At 40.9% G+C, this 21272-nt stretch overlaps 1 long non-coding RNA gene across 1 annotated transcript; it reads left to right on the top strand.

Annotated features, from left to right (window-relative positions):
* Positions 1-1823: 1823 nt before the first annotated feature.
* LOC128261709 (uncharacterized) lies at positions 1824-19982 on the top strand. Its single transcript, XR_008268273.1, has 3 exons — positions 1824-2727; positions 11788-11957; positions 16860-19982. It is a non-coding gene; the product is annotated as an uncharacterized LOC128261709 (long non-coding RNA).
* Positions 19983-21272: the final 1290 nt, after the last annotated feature.

The raw sequence follows: 21272 nt of genomic DNA, 5'->3' as shown, positions 1-21272 counted from the left end.
TAGGCTGCTGCTTAGCCAAATGGAAAGCGGACCGCCGTGCCCCTGCGAATGTTGCTGCTGTTGCTGTTGTTGCTGCTGCAGTTGCATCCTCGCCCCACAGCAACCACTGCAACTGCAAATGCAGCAGCAGCAGCAGCTGCAGTTTGTTGCCGCAACTAATTGCATTTGGCTGGGATCGCCGGCAACAGCTTGGACTCAGATGCAGCTATAGCTGCATATAGCTTCGGATCCAGCCTCTAACGGTTGCGACCGCTTCCGTTAAGCAGCATGAAAAACGACAAATGGAGTTTTTCTTTATTTCTCAGCATGTTCTGTCGCTGTTCTGTTGTTGTTTGCTACGAAATCAAAGCATCGAACACCCCATCGCAAAACTAACAGTAGCGCGCAAATTTCCAACTCAATGCACACAGGTGGTAAATAAAAAAAGCCCCAAATACGCCCAGTAATTTGGTAGCTTTTAGTTATAAAACGGTGTTTTGAAAATGTAGCTAAAATATTTTTTTTAAATCATATATTAAGTTTTCTACCAACAATCTATAAATTAGTTTAAGTAATATCCAATATTACAAATGTCAAAAATTAAATACAAATACATATTAAATAATAAATAAAATTAAATAATACATAAAATTAAATACATAATACATAATATTATTGTGATCTATTCTCTCTATTTTTCTTATAATTAATTATATTCATATTATACTTTCAAAGAAGTAGAAAGAAGCGGTATTGGGAAATATTAAAGGTCTTATTGCAAAGTATTGTTTTCCGTTGGAAATGATTTTTATATTAATTACTAAAATGAAAGGAATGTGAAAATTGAGCAAGCCACATCAAACTAATATTGTCCTGTTCATTTTTCTAAACACTTGCAAACGGAAGTTTGAACTTATTACAAAGTAAGCATCGGCTAGTTGGAACCTTTATTAATGATAATAGGGATCGATTAAGGCCTCGTGCTGGGACTTCCGATGCGCCCAAAGGAAACTAGTTCCGGTTGGAAGTGCGCATAATGATAAGGAGTGCGTATGGAGGCTGCTAAGAAGATTGCTCTAAACGGTTTGGTAATGGCCAAACAAATTATGTCTGATCGTCCAGCGGATGTCTTGACCAATGAAAATGTCATCGACAGCGCACTGCGAGAAAATATTAAAAAATAAGCATAGAACAACTAATTTAAAGTGTACCCTTATTAAGATCTTTATAAAAATACCCTAAAACAAAATATACTTATTTATTGTCTGAACGCTTATTTTGCCCTTATGAATAAAATATGAATAAAATAAAATAAAAAAAAAATATTAATAAAATTAATTTTTAAAAATACAATTTTGAGTAATATTTATCTATAATAACAATATGTTATTTGGAATAAGAACAGTTAATTTTTTATTAATTTAGTTAGACACTGCTGGGAAATATTCAAAACAGTACATAAATGACGCCTAAAGTAACGCAAGAAGAAATCAAGAGATTAACGTGACATTTTAATATTTTGAAACTGTTATCGTTGAGCGATTAAATTGTAATCAAAGAAACGCTATGCTAATGCAATATCATAATATGATGCTTTTCCTGTGTGCAATGCAAAACGCTATGCAAGGTACATATATCGGAAGAGACAATCCAAGAACGACTTATTTTCAGGTGACTCAGAGGCCTAATGATCATTACGCTCGAAGAGCGCGGCTCTCTCTTAGGCCCGTGCAAGCGAGAGGAAAGACAGCCGAAGAGAGCGAGTGACTGGGAGAGCACGAGCGAGATGGCTATATCCCGCTGCAGCAGATAATTACACCTGTGCTAATACGGTTCGCTGGTTACCCCAAGTGCGAGCGAGACGGCTGGCCCCTCGCACTTTTGGAGAGTTCGCACCGCCGCGAGGTTACAAAAACCCCGTGTCGTCGTCGTTAGCTGGCAAGTCGCAAAGTGGAACGCAGAGGCGATCGAGCTCAGTGGAAAGTCAGTGGAAAACAGTTAAAACGCGGTGCCAGGCCAGTCACTTTTTGTTCAGTGGCGAGGGCCCCTGGCGGCGGCAGCGGCAGAGGCACTTATACCCTTGCCTACCTGTCGTGTTGGCCACGTTTGTGGCGATCCGATCAGTGCTCCGTCAGCCAGCGACGCGCACACACCGAACCGCTCTGGAAAGCAGCCCCACACCATACCACCACTATCAACAGAAGTGTTAGATAAACTGATAATACTACGGAGCCAACAAAAGCACTAACGTGGCGTTAACTCTATTAACTAAAGTTCACACACACGCACTCACACACGCACACACACAACCCAAACCCAACAAAACGGCAATAAGCTGGCAAAAAAAAAAACAGTAAAGACTATAACCCAAGTAAAACAAAAACGAGTCAGCGTCAGCGGCAAAGTGTCAATAAAACTCTCGAATTCATTAACACAACTCAAAACGTTCTATTAGTAAGCACTTGCAAATTTCGACCAAACAAAAAGGAAAAAAGCTAAAGTTGAACGGAGAGACAGAGATGGAGCGAGAGCCAAAAGGAGAGGGGACTAGTAGACACAAATTAGCGTGGCCAACAGTCAAAAGGTCTAATAGAAGCGCGTGTAAACGGGTAGATATGCGCCCGTATACACCTCGTCGAGGCCCGAAAGCCATGATCGTAAAAACTACATCAACTGCAACGCCACAAAAAAAAAGGCCACAAAAACCAGACGAGGCGGCCGCCATGTCCTTGGCCTGTAAAAGGGCAGGTGAGTTCAAAATTAACAAAAAATTTTATATATCTAGGCGTTGTATTTTTTTTTTCTTTGGTTTTTTGTTATTTTACGATTATTGGGGTGCATCATCATTAATCACCGCCGCAGTGCGGAGTAGCCCCAGGCTGGAAAACCTAATGGATCTCCGGTCAGAGCAAAGAAAATCTATTGAAAGCGATTGTTCGCTGAGAAAATTGAAAACTAATTGATCTGGCCACAGTCGATTCCATTCATTGGCCTGGTCTGGATGAATGGTTTCGAAAGTTCACCTTGGTAATAGATGGGGTTTTTGTACGAGAGAAGGAGGCCTGTATAATTGGGCTTATAAAGTGTAAAATCTTAGGGCAAGTTAGAAAATAAGGTATATGGTCTGTGGTTGTAAATATACTTTTTTTGGTAAAGGAATGTTAAGGAATTTTTAGGATTGAGCGATAATTTACTTTTGTCAGTTGAGATACCCAGAGAGTTTTGAAACCTTATTTTAAGGCCAAAAATCCTCCTTCAAGAATTATATGTTGGAAACACTTTTAAAATCCCCCTTTCCATTTTTAAAACGCCTTTTCTTTTATTCCAAGTTCCAAAATCATAGCTTACCAATCTGCTTATAATTTTCTGGCCATAATTCGAGCTGTCAAAGCTGGCAAAGAACTGAAAAACAGATATGGTGGGGGAAAAAGGAACTCAGTTTTGTGCTCAATCACTTCACATAATTTGTAGCATAGCATTTGAATGGCATGGAAAACATTTAGCGGCGCTTTAAACAAGTCAATAAACGATTAAAATAATGATTTTTCAAAACCGCCTTAAAGAAGTCGAGATCCCACACACACACAGCAACAACACACTGAATAAAAGGCAAAGCGGCCCACAAAAATATATTACAAAAGCACTCTCAGAAAACGAAAAAAAAAAAAAAAATTAAAAATAATGAAAAGGAACGAAAATGTTTATAACCAACAAAAATGATATAATATAAAAGGCAACCTCAGTGAGCTCAGTGCTCGGAGTGTTGGCTATAATTGCGAGTTCGAGTTTGGGCCATCGAGTGACATCATTTTTGGGCAACTTTTATTTTGTTTTATAATATTTCGAGTGTCTGCGAGCGGTTTCGGGCCGAGCAGAAGAGATATTGCCAAACAAGTTGTACGGACACTCGGCGGGAGTGTGTATATTTCCGAGAGCTTTAATTGCTATGACTTTATTAGGTTATCAGACAGAGCCACCGTCGCCAAGCAGCGTCGAAGTAAAGCCGATCTTGATGCCTGAGTTATGTCTCATTAGCAACACGTGTGAGTCGCAGCCGGATCGAAGACGAGTGCGCTGGAGCTGTAGCTGTAGCTGGAGCTGAAAGAATGGCCAGCGAAAGAACCCACGTTCGCCCCCTCTCGCTCTGTCCGCCTGCCCTCTCACTTGCACGTCCTCCATCTGTCCCGCTCAACACACACAGTTGCAATATCAATTACAGCATGCCACAGGAGCAGTAAGCAGTGAGCAGTAACTGGTTTCGGTTAGGGTACTTAATAATGGGGCATATCGACTATATTGAATGCTTAATGGACAGCCTCTGAATATGATTATATTCGATGAACACTTCTTGGAAGTGTTGTAGTTAAAAAAAAAGACCCGTTGAAGTAGTATTTTGATATCTTGTATATCCTCTTAAATGTCTAACTTGTATTTATCAAAAACATATCTAATTTATAGATATATTCAGTTGCAGAATTCACTTTTCAAACTTCAACATCTTGTTCAAAATACGATTAGAGACCTTCAGATAGAAAAGAAATTTCCAACGAAACAAAAACATATCTGAATAACAGATACTTTCCGTTAAAGAATTCACTTTAAAATCTTTTAAATCTTGTCAAACATAGTGAACATAGTTGCTTCAAGCATTAAAAAGTAATAATTATTTTATATAAACTTCATACAACTTTCAATATCTTAATGAGCATTTATATTTTGTGATATTCTTGTGGATAGCTCCATTTAGAGCACAAAAAAGTCGATCAGTTGCCCTCGCAAAGTGGCAGTCGCAATCGCTGGGACACCTTATGCTCCTTGTGCTCAGAGGTTTCATGTTGCATTTGCCCTGACTGCATCCTCTCAGAAAATGACCCAGAGCTATCGCCACTACCACGACCACGACCACGACCAGTACCAGTACCAGTACCAGTACCTACCACTGCTAAAATAAGAACCACTGCCAGCGACGTGCCCAATACCCATTGCCATAAAGTTGCAGCAGGAAACCGAGTCAAACCGGCAGCAGCGGCAGCAACAATTTGCAAACTCATGATGCAGCCTTAAAAGGCCGCCTTATCCGCTCGGGCAAATAAAAAGTGCGTGATTTGTGTGATGTGCCAAGCCACCAAAGAGAAGAGAGCCTCTGTTCTCCATTCTTAGGTCTTGGGTCTTGGGTTCTGGGTCTTGGGTCTTGGGTCTCGAATCTCAAGTCTGGAGTCTTTCGAGTCCCATCCAGCAATCCATCAGGGCAGTCAGGGCCGACAGTTTGCCGGAGGTCTGTTGACCCCTGAGTGCTCTTCGTGGCCCGGCAACAGCAGTTGCGCATGTCTAATTGCAGTCAAGTTGGTAGTAAGAGGCTCTCAGGGTTCACGTCCCGGGGTCCGTGAGAATTTGCCACCTGTCAGCCAGCGATAATTGCCAGCGGGTCAGGCAGCAGCAGCAGCAACAGCAGCAGCAGCGGCAACATTTACGGCAGCAACATCAACAGGTAACTTGAGGACTTGAAGAGCGCTCAGCACACGAAACCGACATAGATTCTACTTATGAGTGCAAAGGAAAAAAGATAGAATGTGTTTAATGTTCAGGCGCAAATATCTGACATAGATTCCACTTACAGTTGCCAAGCAATTAAAAGGGTTAAATCATCATAAATTCTATTGTTTTGGTTATGAAAACTAACTTCCCAGTAGACAAAGTAAGCGAACCTTTCGTTTATGATAGCTCGTCAAATATATCTTATAATAATTGTTTTTTGCGAGACTTTAAAAACATTTTTTACTGTATAAGGCTCATAACTTAGTTCTCTTTCAATAATAGTACAAGCTTTAAAAGTAAATAAGTATTTTTTTTTCGATTTTCAAACCGTTTGCCAACATTTTGCTAGCCAACGTTTGACTCCCGCTTGTTTGGGCCTCTGAGTTTGCCTTACATAACTCACAAACTGTCAAAGAAACACCTATTTTTTCCATTCTTCCCAAGAGCAACTATTTTTTGTATTTCATTAAATATATACGAACAATTCCCTCTGCCCTCTGTGACAGTTGACAAATGAAAGATTTGAGCTTTGATTCGCTTACATCATTATTTTCAAGCTAATCGCCTGTCTGAGATTTTGGGAAGTGAACACAAAAACCAGAATAGTGGCTCTGGCTCCGCTTCCGCTTAAATCTCACCCCGCCCATATAAAAGAGCTCAGAGTTCCCAACAGCAGCTACAACATTTTTATTAGGCTGACTGGCCAAAGGTTTCCCATTCAAGTGGCTTGTCACTTGTTCTGTTTTCTGTATTGTTGGGCTTGAGCTTGGGCTTGGGCTTGGACTGGGGCTGAGGCTGGGGCACTTCTAAAAAAGCTGTTGGGTTTCCTGGAATGGCCCCAGCTCAGACAATCTCTCCGGCTGTCTCCGTTTCATTTTATGTTACTTTTTCTGTACTTTTTTATATGTTTGCTTGGGCCAACGCTGACGGTAGCTGACCTTTTTGTAGCTGCTGCGGTTGCCGTTGTTGTTGCTGGCTGCTCTTTTCGGGCGAAGTTGTAAAATGTGGCTCAAAGCGCCGCAGCAAACCGTTGGCGTTAATGATCGCCGCTGGGCATGCGACGAGGATGAGGAACTGAAAATCATTCCTAATAGCTGAAAGGAACTTAAACCCAAGCCCAAACCCAAGCTCAAAACCCAAACCCGAACCCGAACCCTCCTCAATCCAAGGAAATCGCAACGCTGAACGTTTTTGGGCTACCGGTTGCGTTTTCACGCAACAAATGGCAACATTTAAAAGTCCATTTCGCCTGCTCATCTCCTCGGCTTGGGCCTCACCTTCAGCTGGGCTCATCTTCATCCACGTCCACATCCACATCCACATCTCCGGGCACAGGTGCACAGCGGGCAGCAGTCACAACATAGCTCTGGCTCATATATCTTGGGACTGAATGGTTCGCCAGAGGAGATCAGTTCTTGGGAGCCATCGGGGCTCAGCTTTTGCGGTGTGGAGCTGGCTCAATTGATGCTGACAGCAAATGAAAGGCTCTGGCCGAGAGTCTGCAACTGAGACCTCGGCCAGAACAGCAAAACCCACGGCACAGTGGTGCCAAATGGTCCAAGATCCTTTAAAATGTCAATTTTTATATATATTTAGGGATCTCATTTGTAAGAAATAAAATAGGGCTTTCTTTATGTAAACAAATATTTTTACCTTAAATTCAATCTTAGATAGTTTCTCTATTTAGGTTTTAAAACGATTTTTCATCTGTTTTATTTAAACCGACTTGAACTTGCCATGGTAAATTCATTAGATTAATGTTATTACAAATAATAATCCTTTAAATTTTGTCATTGCTGGCATGTATGATAGATAATTCAATCCCGCCTAGATTCAAAGTATTCATAAAATATGGTTTAATGGCGTTGGAAATGGATTTTTTTAATAATCCCGGGCCGTTAGCTTGTATCCCAGTGATTTTATGGGTTTCCCCGGGACACTGTTCCTGGCTAAGCTACTCTGCCGTTGGGCTAACTTCCTTGCCAGATGGGTAAACCAGTTTTTTGGGTGCCCATTCGAGGCGAGCGATGCACAGCAACCACAGCCGCTGCCGTCGCCGCCGCCGATGACTTCGACTCCCCACAAGATCAATTCTAGCAGATTTCACTTTTTCCTTGGCCCGGCTCAAAGTTGGGATGTCAGTTTTTGTTTTTGTTTTTGTTTTTATATATATATATATATATATATATATGTGTGGAAGGTGCAGCCCGAAACGGTTGCAACATTTGCTGGAGTGCCGTGTGTGTTGCCTGCCTTGTCGTCGTTTTGTTGCCAGCCTCCCCGGATTCCTGGGTCTCTGCACATTGCACATTGCACATTGCATTTTTATCTCAATGAGTTGGGGCGAACATGTTGTTGTTGTTGTCGCTGGTTGCATGCCACAAATGTGCGATTGGCATGTCAAAAGAATTATGTATTGATTTTTGATTTCTGCCTAAAAGCGGAAGTTTCTCCGCAGTGCTCTTCCCGCTAATCCACCCCGTCCCCGTACATGAAAACTTATTAAATTCGAACAAATTAAAATCTATCGACGGATGTGTAATGCCTAAGAGGTGGAAACGAGTTTCGCTGCAAGTGGGCGCCGCTTGGCCGCAAAATGAATGACACTAAACGCTCTTGACAGCAAACATTTGTCCGCAACAGAGGTAGTTAATTAGTTTTGCACGAAATTATGTTAGTTAATTGATTAACTATCGAGTATTGAAGAGGGGCACAAGCACAGGCACAGGCACAGGCACTGGCACAGGTTCAGGTTCCAGAGATCGATCTGGTCGGTCGGTCGGCCAGGCTTAAAGGCCCTGCCTTAAAAGCCAGCGCGCATATAAATTGCTATGTTTTCTCTCCGCTCTTTTTTTTTTTCTTTTTTTTTTGGATTTTCGATTTTTTGTGAGGAGTCTGGTCTGCGATCTCTGGGCCGGCTGCACCCACGCAAGAGATCCGAAAAAAACCGCAAAATCCAGGCTAGTCGAGACCGCGCTGGGTTGTGTGCTGTCTAAATATGGACATGGGCGGCCTGAAATTTCGAGGGGCCGATCACCGAACACTGAACACTGAACACTGAACACCGAGCACTGAACAGTGAACACTGAAAACACCGAACCCAGTCATCGCGATCGCTGTGGAGGAGTAACCAGGCATGGACTGGTCCATTGGTCCACCGCTGGGGAGTCAGTGATCCGAGAGGAGCAGAAGCCGATCTTGAGCCCCATGTTTGCCCCCCTTCGGAGGTGAAATAGTGAATTTTGTGGAATGAGTTTGCCCAGAAAATGGTTACTTATGGTAGGAAAGGAAAACCCTAAACGAAATGGGACATCAACCAATACCAATGCGAACATTCAAGATTTTAAAAAGATTTAAAAATGTATAATAGAAATATAGGAAAATAATGAATAAAATATATTTATAACCTAATTAATTAAACTTAATAGTTTAAGTTGGAATGAAAAAAGTATTGCGTTGATATTTTGAACAGTTATAAAATTCAGATGCAAACAAAAATTTTTAATGATTTTTGATTTAATTAATTTAACATAATAATTTAAATCGGAAAAAATAATAAAAACTCAGAAGCTAGAAAGATTTTAATGTAAATATTGCTGGTACAGAAATATATCTAAATCACATTAAACCTTATTATGGTCCTTGGGGAAGTAGTATAAATGACTTAAGATGCTTAAAATTAAATTTAATTTACAACAATAAACAAATTTTTACTCAAAATCCTTAATAGTCAAGGCAAGATCAGATGGTGAAACAATCTAAGCTGCACACTAAAACAAAGCTTTTGAAATCCGAAAAGAGAATGTTTCAAGCTGGCCCTCAGATCGAACTATTGTGCTAAATTGCGCCCGAGGAGAGGGCCAGAGAATGGCAGATCTCGTAGATAAAAGTGGCCTAAACTATGAAAGCCATCAATGCGCTGTAACGTTTTACGAGTGGTATACACAGAATCGATACGACTAGAATGCTGGTGAGCGGCAGGTTCCGTTTCGATTAACTCGTGAAGATCGTGCCAGCCAACACGTAACTCTGAGGAATGAGATTCGTCTTTGTTTTGGGCCTCAACTATAGTACACTATTATATATTTCCTCACCTCAAGGCGCTGTAGGCCGTAAGCTGCTCATCAGCTTTGTTTGAGTCGCTAATGAAGATCAGAATGGCCAAAAGCGGGATGACTGTTTGCTGTGTGTGTGTGTGTGCCTTGGTAATTAATAAAAATTTCAACAAATCCGACACGACACACGGCTCAAAACAGATACAGAAAACGGCGAAAAAAAAATCGGATAGTAGATGGGTAGGAAAAAAATTAGAGCCAGTCAGACAATGGCCCTAACCGTGCCAAGCTGCTTTGCCAACGCATTGAAAATTGTGCGCATTGTTCGGATGACTATACAATGTGCTTGGTGGTGGCTCTCTCACTGTCAACTACTTGAAACCAGAAAGGCAGAAGGAGGCGAACAAAAATAAACGATATAACCGACACAACAAAAATCACATACACGACTTTTTCGTAACAGTCACGTTTTTTATTTCATTTATTTACTTTGCTGACAAAACAAGAAAAGTACTGGCCAAAAAAAAAAAAAAAACGAAAATCGAGCAGAGCTCGCGCGCCCAAAGTTGACGCATCGTGCCAGCAAACAAATCATAAATATCATGAAAAAGAAGCCATCCAGTAAAAATGGTAGCCGACGTGAAGAGGCATAAAATCAGATATCCAGCAAATCTGATTAGGAAAAAAATAGTAAAAATCAGAAATAAATGGCGGTTAGAAGGAGTAGGAAGTGGCGGGCATTTGGGGAGGTATTATGATGTAGCAGTCGATTTAATGACAGCTTCAGGTTATAACTGCCCCTGCTGCAATTAGTTTGTTTAGTCTGCCTCTGTCCCAGGTGGCGTATACGCAATATGCTCATATATCATTCGCTGGCAACGTAGTTGTAACTACGTGTATACTGCTGATGCTGCTCTCCCCGTGTGTGAATGATGAGTGTTGAGTTGCAGGTAATAATTGCTACTGGTCGTCATCGGGCTTGTCGTGAGCTCAGCGCAAATATATAATTAAGATTGAGCTGCGTTCCCGCTCGAGATGAAGTCTCCAAAAAGGTCACTGTCTCTCTTTTCCTCTCTCTCTTGGCCATAACTTAAAAGGCCATATTTTAACAAAAAAACAAAAAAAATAAAGAAGCAAAAAAAAAAAAAAGAAAAGAACTGCATAGCTTGGCACAATTATGAAATATTTTTGTGCAAAACTCAAAAAAGAAACAACTTGAAACCGGTTCCGCCGGGCGTAATGAAGGATAATGATGATGATGATGACGATGCGCGGCCCAGGCGGCTCCAAGCGAACCCCGATCCGCAAGATCCGCAAGATCCGCAAGATCCGCCAGATCCGAGATTCAAACTTCAGTCCCAGCCCAAACCCGACTAGAAGTGGAGAAAAGATTTATGCCCAGAGCGGCCAAAAGGAGCCAGCCGGGCATCTACAACACAAGATGAAGATGCCACTTGCCACTTGCAACAAGCTCGACTTCGCTAGCCCGCAGGCCGCAGTCCTCAGTCCGCTTTATTTGTCAAGATTAATTACAAAAATTTGCGTTAAATCATAATTTTCAATGTTTTATGAGCCAGCCGCCCGCCTAGAACAGTGAGGTGGAAATAAAAGAAGGCAAAACAACACCTTTCCTTGATTTACGACTCATTGTTGGCTGTTGGCCCGGCGAACAAGTAAAAAGCTGTTGACAAGCCCATGCTGGGATTGCTTTTGGCATTTTGCCTGGGAATGACATTTATCTGAAGCTGCGGCCAAATGCAATGCCGGCTATTGGTGCTTGATAAGATTTAGTGGCGAATTATTTGGCAACTCCTTGGCCGTCTGGTTGATAATGTGCAAATAAATAGTGAATTTCGTGGGATAGGTATTCAGCCATTTTTTGCTGGTCATTTTGGACTGAGAAATAGAATTTATTGAGAATTAGATTTAAAAAATTTTATTTAATCATTTGTGACAACATAGCTATTTCCGACAACAGTGCTAAAAATTATGTATATATATTATAAGGGCACTCATTGTCAAAAAAAAGACTCGATTATGTAAAATAGAAGTCAAAAATGTAAACTCTTAAAAGAGCCCATATTTATATTTAATTTAATTATTTTAAGATATAAAGAACATTGGTTTTTGCCTATTTGATAAAGAAATCTAGTTAAACTATAATTGTATACCTAATAATACACACCCAGTTAAAACAAAAAATGCATTTCCTTTGCAGTGAAATTCCTGGCACTCCATAACAACATCATCAAAGGCCCAAGCGCGACTCCGATTCCCAGGAGTCCTTTCAGCGGAACCGCGTTGCCGGTGGAGTACAGAATTGCAGAATTACAGAATTACAGAAATTCAGTGCCCCCCCGCTGAAGTCAGAAGTCAGCCGTCTCTAAGGTAAGCCAAACCGATGCTGTTTATGGTTTTAATTAAACGGGGGCAACATTGGTGCGCCTCATTAGCGGCAATTTGTTGGGCATGCCGCCATCAAATCGAACGGATTGCTTTTTCACAGAAGTCCAGCCACAGGTCCCCAGATAACCCAGACCCCTAACCAGTGTGCAATACCTACTACCCGATACTGGGACTGGATAATCCAACACCGAAGTTTGAGCCCGATCTCCATCAGTTCTCAGTTTTGCCGCCGACGAACCTGCTAATTATGCATGTGTGCTGTGACGGCCTCACGGGGTTTCTCAGCGATTTTTTTTTTGTCTTGAGGCACACAGCCTTATCTATCAAAGCAAAGCATTGCGGGGCAGTAAATTCAAATTGACGCTCGGGCCAGTGAAAGCGTGTGAACTGAACTTGAGACGTGGCACAGATAAAGATATACCGCATAGACCAACAGCCGACAGAGCCATTGAAATTAAACTAAAACCGCAAATAAACATGAGGTTTTCCAAGGGAAACGAGCAAGTGAGAAAAAAAAAAAAAGATAACGAGACAGACAAATGGACGCGTGACAAATCCATGGAGTTGCTGTACAGAGTGTGTTCAAATGTATCCGGAAAAACACAATTGCTCTATATCATAGATTTAAAAGCACATACCCAAAACATCTTATAACTTTTCTTATAAAAAAGTTATATGTCATGGGCATACTGTATTGCACTCAAAACAAATTTATATATAGTAAAAACACTTGATACTTGACCCCATAACTTTACTCACGCACCAAGTGGGCCACTTTTTATGCATATGCAAACAGGGGAAGACAACAAACGCACAGAAAACACACATTTAAGAAAAACAGCAGACACAACAAAAGACGCTGCCACAACAATCACTGGAGCAGCTTAACCCATAAATCTACACATGTTTACATTGGCTTAGCCACTCGCTCGGCCGGTGCGCTTCCATATCAGTTGACAAATTTGTCAACTTGCCTGGCAACTTGAATGACGTTTTCCAATGCAATTGCAACCACCCAAAGGAAATCCAAAACAATGGCCAAACAGCGCACAACTCGAGTCAGCTGCGGCGCTTTCAATTCATGAAATGGACAATTGTTGTCTCGGCCCGTTGACTCAATTGAACGGGCCCACCGAAACGGGTAACAATATTGGCCATCAGCCGGAATGGTAGCAGTCAACAACAGTAATTACTCCGACGGCGATAAGACAGCCAAAGTTGAAGTTGAAATTGAAGTTGTGGCCGCACTTGGTTGCACAAGTCTGTCTTATCAGCCAGTAAATTGCAATCGGATGAGTCAATTGGTTCGGCATTTGTGAGTTTACTTCTAACTGCTTTCCAAAAAAAAATAGACCAGTTTTTCTGAACTCTATCCATTTGAGAAATAATTAAACAATAAGGAAATATCATTAAAATATTTTTTACTACCTTTATATGCTTTTGAGGCAAGTCAAAAGTTGGTCAAGATTTTAATTACAATTAATGAAGTAAAATAAACTTGATTTTTTCCTTTCAAATACCTTGTACAAGTCCACCAGAAATCAACTATTCGCCTATAAACCAGCTTAGCAGCCAAATAATATATATAATTAGCTATGATTTCGAACTAATAACTCTCTAGTTTCCTGTGGTTTATATGTTTTCGAATGACCAAGTAATCAAAACGAATTATAAAGGTGCAGTATATGTGTAACCCTAAACATTAATGTGGGCTCCGCGAGTAGAGCATAAATCGCGGCCATATCTTCATCTTCATCTTCATCTTCTATCTAGTATCTAATGCCTTCGATGCAGCTGCTACTGGCCAGAAGTCGAAGATAAATGCGACCGCGAAAACTTTGACAAGCGATTAACTTTACAATTTATCGCCCAGCAATTTGAATCGTCGTTAATCTCGGCAAGGCAGGCAGGCAGCGCACCTATGTAAGAACTGGTGCCCCGGCTCATGTTGCGTCATTAATTTAACCAGTTGTTGCAACAAGCTCAGCTTAGCTCAGGCCCAGGCCCAGACCCAGGCCCAGCCATTTAGCCATTTAGGCATTGGGTCAGGTTCGAGGCGCTCTAAGAATCGGAATCGGCCTGATTAAAACATCAGGCTCTGGCCAAAGTAAAGTTGTCCGGCCGGTCCCCTTAAACCATCGGCCTGGTTTTTATTTATGCATGTTTAAACATATTTAATGTCATTACGGGCACCTTGCCCAGCGCCCATGCCACAAACACGCATTTAATTATCTGCCCGGCTCCACATGCCCCATGCGCATTAATTTAATGAACGCATGCATTTCACATTTTTATCATGTCCAATGGGCGGTTGGATATGGTGGATATGGCGGATATGGCGGATCGGGGGAGATCTGGGGGAGATCGGCGGTGTATTCCGGTAGCTGCGCGGCCTGTTCCAATATATTTATTGCATCGTCGCCTTGCCGTTGCTCTCGTTTGTGTCTGTGTTTGTGTTTCTGTTTGTGGTGTTTGTGTTTGTGCCTCTTGTGGCGTTGATGTCGTCGTCGTTATCGTCGTCGTCGTCGCGTTTTTAATCGCATTTAATATTTCATTTTATTAAGCCAATCGTTAAGTCCAGTTGGCGGTGCATCTGCATCTCGGCAGCATGTGCACTGATGTCTGCTGATCGTCTGGCGAACAGCGAGCATTGAGCAGTGAGCAATTTGCTTAATGCTGTCATAAGGCTGTCAGTTTATCATTTGCATTGCGGCGCCTTTGGCGACATGGAGATGACACTTAATAAGTAGCCAACTTACTTACCACCTTTTACCAGTCGCCAGTTGAATGTTGGGTGTTGGGTGTTGCGAGTTAAGAGCTAAGAGCTAAGAGCTGGTAGATCCGTACAAAATGCCAGGCATTTCATTACTGTCATGTGGCTGCCACAACACTGCAGCTGCAAACTGCAAACTGCAAACTGCAAACAGCAAACTGAAAACCAACTGCATTCCATTGAGCCAGCCAGGCGAAGTGTAGCAGAGCAATTGTCAATTGCACCACCCTATGATGTATGCACAGGAAAAAAGAACTTTGTTTTACCTAATGGTTTTAAGAATATATAACAGCCAATATGAAATTTTTTATAAACATTGTTGTGATACAAGGACTTGGCTAAAAATTATAATTTGTAGTTAGGTGCTGAGGCATCCTAAATAAGCCTCTAAGTTTTCTTTAAATGAATGGAAAGAGATGATTTTTTTGTATCGTAATGACAGCTTATGTAGTTAGTGTGGCATTTAAGACATTTAACATTACCCGCTTCAAAATGATTTATTTTTCTTAAAAAGTTTTAATTTTCCTAAAATATTTCAAAAGAGTTTACTATTTAACAAATAAGATTTCGTAATGAGATATATAACAAGATATCGTAATGAAAGCTTATGCATTTATGTTCTGTGTAACATTAGTATGTGCAGGGGCGTACAGGGGGTTCTTAATTCAGTTGACCCTACTCCACACCCAGTCGAACAGACAGCTAGTTTGAAGTATAAGGTTCCAACCCCAGTCAATATTGTTGGAGCTACGCTCATGGTTTGGAAGTAAAAAGGGGTAAAGCAACTGTTGCAAGTTATTGAGGCAAGTTTTTGTTGCTCCTGCTGCTTCCTGTCGTTATAGGAGCTGTAAGTTGTAAGTGGATAGCATGCGAGGGCTGTTTAAAAATGTATAATTATACCCTTGCAGAGGGTATTATAATTTCAGTCAGAAGTTTGCAACGCAGTGAAGGAGACGTTTCCGACCCTATAAAGTATATATATTCTTGATCAGCATCACTAGGAGAGTCGATCTAGCCATGTCCGTCTGTCCGTCTGTCCGTCTGTCCGTCCGTTTATATGCAAACTAGTCTCTCAGTTTTAAAGCTATCTGCATGAAACTTTCCCAAAAGTTGTCTTTCTATTGCAGGTAGTATATAAGTCGGAACGAGCCGGATCGGACGACTATAGCATATAGCTCCCATAGGAACAATCGGAAAAATAAATGAAAAAAAATTATAACTTTGCTGTTTTTTAATTTTTTGTTTAGTTCTTCGACATATAGTAATGGTAAAATATTTCCGATTTACGGTTTAAATTTCATCAAAATCGGACGACTATAGCATATAGCTCCCATAGGAACAATCGGAAAAATAAATGAAAAAAAATTATAACTTTGCTGTTTTTTAATTTTTTGTTTAGTTCTTCGAGATATAGTAATGGTTTAATATTTCAGAATTACGGTTTCAATTTCATCAAAATCGGACGACTATAGCATATAGCTCCCATAGGAACAATCGGAAAAATAAATGAAAAAAATTATAACTTTTCTGTTTTTTAATTTTTTGTTTAGTTCTTCGACATATAGCAATGTTTAATTATTTCAGAATTATGGTATAAATTTTATCAAAATCGGACGTCTATAGCATATAGCTCCCATAGAAATAATAAAAATATATAAAATAACTATCTAATAATTGAGCTGCAAATAATCATAGTTTCAATGTTTTTTTTTAGCACATACTCAAGTAAATCATAATTTAAATGTTTTCAAAAGTATTTAATTAATGCAATAGCTGCAAGGGTATATGAACTTCGGCTTGCCGAAGTTTGCTTTCCTTCTTGTTTTTATTTAGCTTAAATCTTTCTTTACTCAAAATATGTTATAAACATAAAATTTGTTTACTTTCAATGTATTTTACACTTTTAAATTGCCATCTATTGACAGAAAAAAAAAAGGTTTATATCAAAGTTCTTAAACCAAGCCTCTACCAAAAGAGCACCCTTTTTTTGTTTTTAATGTGAGAGCCAAGATAAAACATCGTTTAAGGCTTAAATACTCACCAAGCTACCCTCGTCTTTTGTGTCCATTGATACTTATGCCAATTACCATTCTCCGTACGCCTCTTTGCAGACTAATGCCATGGACTCGGTTACAATTTGGACTCGTCTTGTCAATCAGTTGGGATCGAGTTGGGGCCTAGAACTGGAAATGGCCAAGGATGACCGGCGAGCGCTTCCTGTTTGGGTAAGTCGATACTCGGACTAGGCTTTGGCTTAATTAGCCACACGACAGAAGACAGAGGACTGAAGCCACACGACCCCGACCCGAGGTGACCTCATAGCTGACGGACACTGCTAATTTATCAAAAAATGGAAAGAAAAACTGAAATAACTCTACGCATAATTAAAGCAAGACAAGACTAAAGAAAAAAAAAAACAAAACTAAACGAAACAAAACAGAAAGATAGCCAAATGCGTTTTTAAACCGTTGCGCAACGCCTCTTTCTAACAGTTTTATTTTTCGAGAGTTTTCTAGATTGCCTTTCTGGAGTTTTGTTTGAATTTTGAACCTTTGGTTAATTGCCGCTTATTAATCTCGGCTCGGTTAATGGTCTCACAAACAAAATTCTAATTAATGAAATATTTTTGAGCCTCTTTTGCTTGCATTGTCTAGGCATTCCAGCTACCCAAAACTATAATCAATCATAACCCAAGATCCCAGATCGCAGATCCCAAAGACGCTGGAGTTTGAACTTTTAAGTGTGTTGACAAATTTGTGAGTGGCCGGCAGATTGACAGGGAAATTGAGTAATTAATCATCGGCTATCAAACGAATTCGCCGCCGAAATGGCCTTCTAAAGGTCTGTTTGGCTAGCTGTCCACCAAATCTTATCAAGCGACGATGCACGTCTAGGCCATTATTTAAATGCTAATGTTAATTCACGAAATCACGTTAGTCGGGAATGCTGACAAAATCTCACAAATCAGGGGTGAGTTGAGCAAGTTGATTCAGGTTTGCCTTTATTTTTAGTCGCCGTATCTCGCATGCGATTGAAATGAAATATATAAAATTACATTAAATTACCGGATGTAATTGCGGTGGTCGTGCCAGTCGCCTCTCTCGACCTGGTCAATGAATCACGGCCCGGCGCACACGAAATGCGTCGAAACAAAAGACTGTGGCAACGAACTCGATTTCAAGCATCGAGCACCGAGCACTTATGCCCAAATCAGGGAGAACAGCAACAACCCACACCGAATAAGAAGCGTAGATGGGCCCACACAAACGAAGTTGAGTGGTATCTTATCAGGGCTCTAACGATTTTGTCAAATGACAATTTTACCGACCTCATTGAATGCCTCTTTTTCACGCCATTCACTGACTTTTGAATGCCCATTTAGTTGTCAATTATTTTTGATAGTCGCCGCCGAGGCAGCTGATAAGAACCGAGACTTGTTTAACAAACGAAGAAGGGGAAAAAAGGGGGATGGGGGGAGAGGGGAAAGAGGACCCAATCCGATCTTGGCTGTGGATTCAACTACTGCCTCTCTCCGTTTTGGCCACATTTGCATATTGAACGGCAGTTTGTCTTGAGCCTGAGCTTTTAGTTATGGCCAAGCATTAAATTTAACTATTAAGCCATTTTCGGAGGCCAGTTTTTGTGGAGCTCGACTTTCCAAACATTGTCCCCTGACAGTAGTTCCCTATGGGATTTTATTTTTGCTGGAATTTATGAGCCGAATAGACACAAAAGATAGACACAATGATTAACATGAAACGAAGAGGCATGGGAACTACGGATTGGCAAACAAAAAGGCTTAGAAAAATCCAGTCAATGTCCCAGTCAAAGTGAAATGTTGAGAGTTTTATTGGTGTTGATGTCGAGAAAATGGAAAAGGGAATGGAAGATCTAGTTTAGCAGTGGCAGCCAAAAAAAAACAATTGCCAGAGCCGACATCATTTTATCGTAAAAATGCGAATTACCCCCAGATGAAAATCATTTCTTGCAACTCAATCAAGAGGCATGCAACTGAGGCTGCTGACCTATATATGGTTAATAAGAACCAACTTGCATTGCTACATTTGTATGTAGGAATGCTTGCAGCCAGACAGATATATATATCCTCGTTACATATTCCCCATATTGATATCTCCGCCTCTTGCGCTGGGGTTCGTGCAACAATTTTCGTCGAAAACAATTTTGCACAACACGAAACGGCAGAGGGGAAAGATCAGCAGCGGCAAAATGCATCATATGCCACGCACGTAGAAACCACACCAAACGAAACAGTAACAATCAGACAATCATGCACATAATCATGCCATCAATATATGGCAATTATCAATGAAATTTATAACAATCCACGAAATGTAACGAAAACTTAACCGACCAATAAAAATTTTCTTCTTTTTTTCTTTTTGCAAAAATGCGCTGCACTTCGTCATCCTCGATCTGCAGCAACAAAAAAAAAAAAAAAAAACAGACAGAAAACAGAAACAGCAACAGCAACATGATCATGATGTTTTAGCCCCGTTCGCTTCGCCTTGTGATCTGCATCATAAAAACGTGCCAGATTGATGCGTGATTGAAATGCCAATTGGTTTCCAGTTGGACTTGGTCGGTCGGTCGGTCGGCTCGTCTCTTTCTGATTGGAGTGTGCGTGTGCTGTTACCGTTACCCACCCAATCTGCATTGTCATCTTGGACAATTAGAACAGGCCGAGATCCCAAAGATACATTTGTTTGATGCTACATTGTTTACCTAAGAAAAGAAAAGTGGGAGGAAAGAGTCTTTTTCTCGCTATCTGACTGACAGCATTACCCCAAAGATCCCAAAGAGAGAGAGTAAAATCAATCCGCTAGATGGCTAGATGGCTAGATAAACAGTTAGAGCTGGGGAAAGGGGGCGGGGCCGGGTTTCCGTTGACCGCTTACCGTTGGGAGAGGTTTTGTCGCCATGACCATGACTTGTGGTGTCCGTATGTGGGTCACACGCTCTGACGAGGGTTACCACGATTTCTGGACGGGATTCGTGGCCTAACGGAAGCGGGAGTCACATTACCCACTTCAGTTCGATTGTATCTCTTTACCCTTTTGATTTGGCCATTGTGCATTATTCAAGCCAAAATTAATTGCACTTGAATCTGTTTTGACAAGATGTGGCCTTTACAATCGACTTGTGAAATAGGGTCAATTCCATTGCCTTTTTTAATAGAGTTAATTCAAAAATGTATATAACATAAATTTGGTTTACAGAAACAGCATTATATAAATGTTTACTGTCTTAACATATACAAAAAACATTTTAGTTTGCAAGTAATTTAAGATAGTAAGTAAACTATGCTTGGAAACCTTTAAATCGAAAAATTTTATAGCAATGATTAACAATCTTGAACACACTTCAGTAATTTAAATTTAAATATCATTTCAGAGCCTACGAGTTCTACTGCTGATTGAGTAACTAAACTTCAGTGATTTCCAATCGAACAATTTGATTTGCAATACACTCTTTAAGTGGGTAAATTAGCACTTATGCTTATCTAATAGAGTGTTTCCTATTCGTCTAGCTGACAACCCATAAATATGCATGTTGTAAACTCTCTCGATGGCGTGCTGTCGCAGTTGGCTGATGAATGGAGTCTGCTGGCGCCACCGGGAACAGCAGAACTATCAAACTCCTCCGGATGGCTGGCCATCTAGGGCAACTTGATCGACTGGGACTCGGACTCGGACTTGGACTCGAACTCGGACTTGGACTTCAAGCTCGAGGTGGAAATATCAATGCAGTAACAACTGGCGGGGCAAAACAGCATCGCAATCTGCGATGAACAGCTTCTTTTACAGCGTCTGCAACTTCCTCTCTTATCGCTGGCAACAAATTGACCATTTCAATTAATGAAACGCACTTAAACACTAAAGAGTTTTGTTGGCCGCTGTTGCCAAGTGTTGCCGCTAATGAACATGGCGAATCGTAAACGCCAACAGCGAGATCGTCCTCTTGTATTTGTATTTGTATTTGTTCTTTTTCTGCCGCTCCTTGGGCTGCGTATCGTCTCGTCTCGTCCCGCTCACATTTGCATATTTTGTTGTCGAGATTAAGCGCGTAAATTTGTCGTTAAAAATCATGTTTGAGATCGGCCACAGAGACACACGCGATTGAAGAGGAAAAAAAATCGTACAAAAATCGAAACACAGGCAGCTGTTGAGTTTTTTTTTTTTACTGTTTCGGTTCGAGTTTGTTTCTCGTATTTTGATTGCGGGCCACTCGATTTGATTGATGGCTGTCGCCTCACGGCGCATGCGCGGCATGTCTATGCCACTGACGTACTGATTTACCGTTGCCTGATAAGCAAACTAACAAAAAACCAAAAAAACGAGTGGCAATTACCTCAAGTGGAGCAGCATTTGGCATTTGCATAAATTGGCCTAAAACAAAAAACAAAAAAAGAGGGAAAAAACCCAGCCAAATGAAACAAAACGAATCGAAACGAAACGAGACGGGCAATGAAATTGGAGCTTTCTTCGTGACTGGCGACGTTTTCC

Source organism: Drosophila gunungcola, unplaced genomic scaffold (assembly GCF_025200985.1).
Source record: "Drosophila gunungcola strain Sukarami unplaced genomic scaffold, Dgunungcola_SK_2 000001F, whole genome shotgun sequence".
Lineage (NCBI taxonomy): Eukaryota > Metazoa > Arthropoda > Insecta > Diptera > Drosophilidae > Drosophila > Drosophila gunungcola.
Note: the sequence above shows the minus strand (reverse complement) of the source record. Positions and strands in the feature narration are given on the sequence as shown.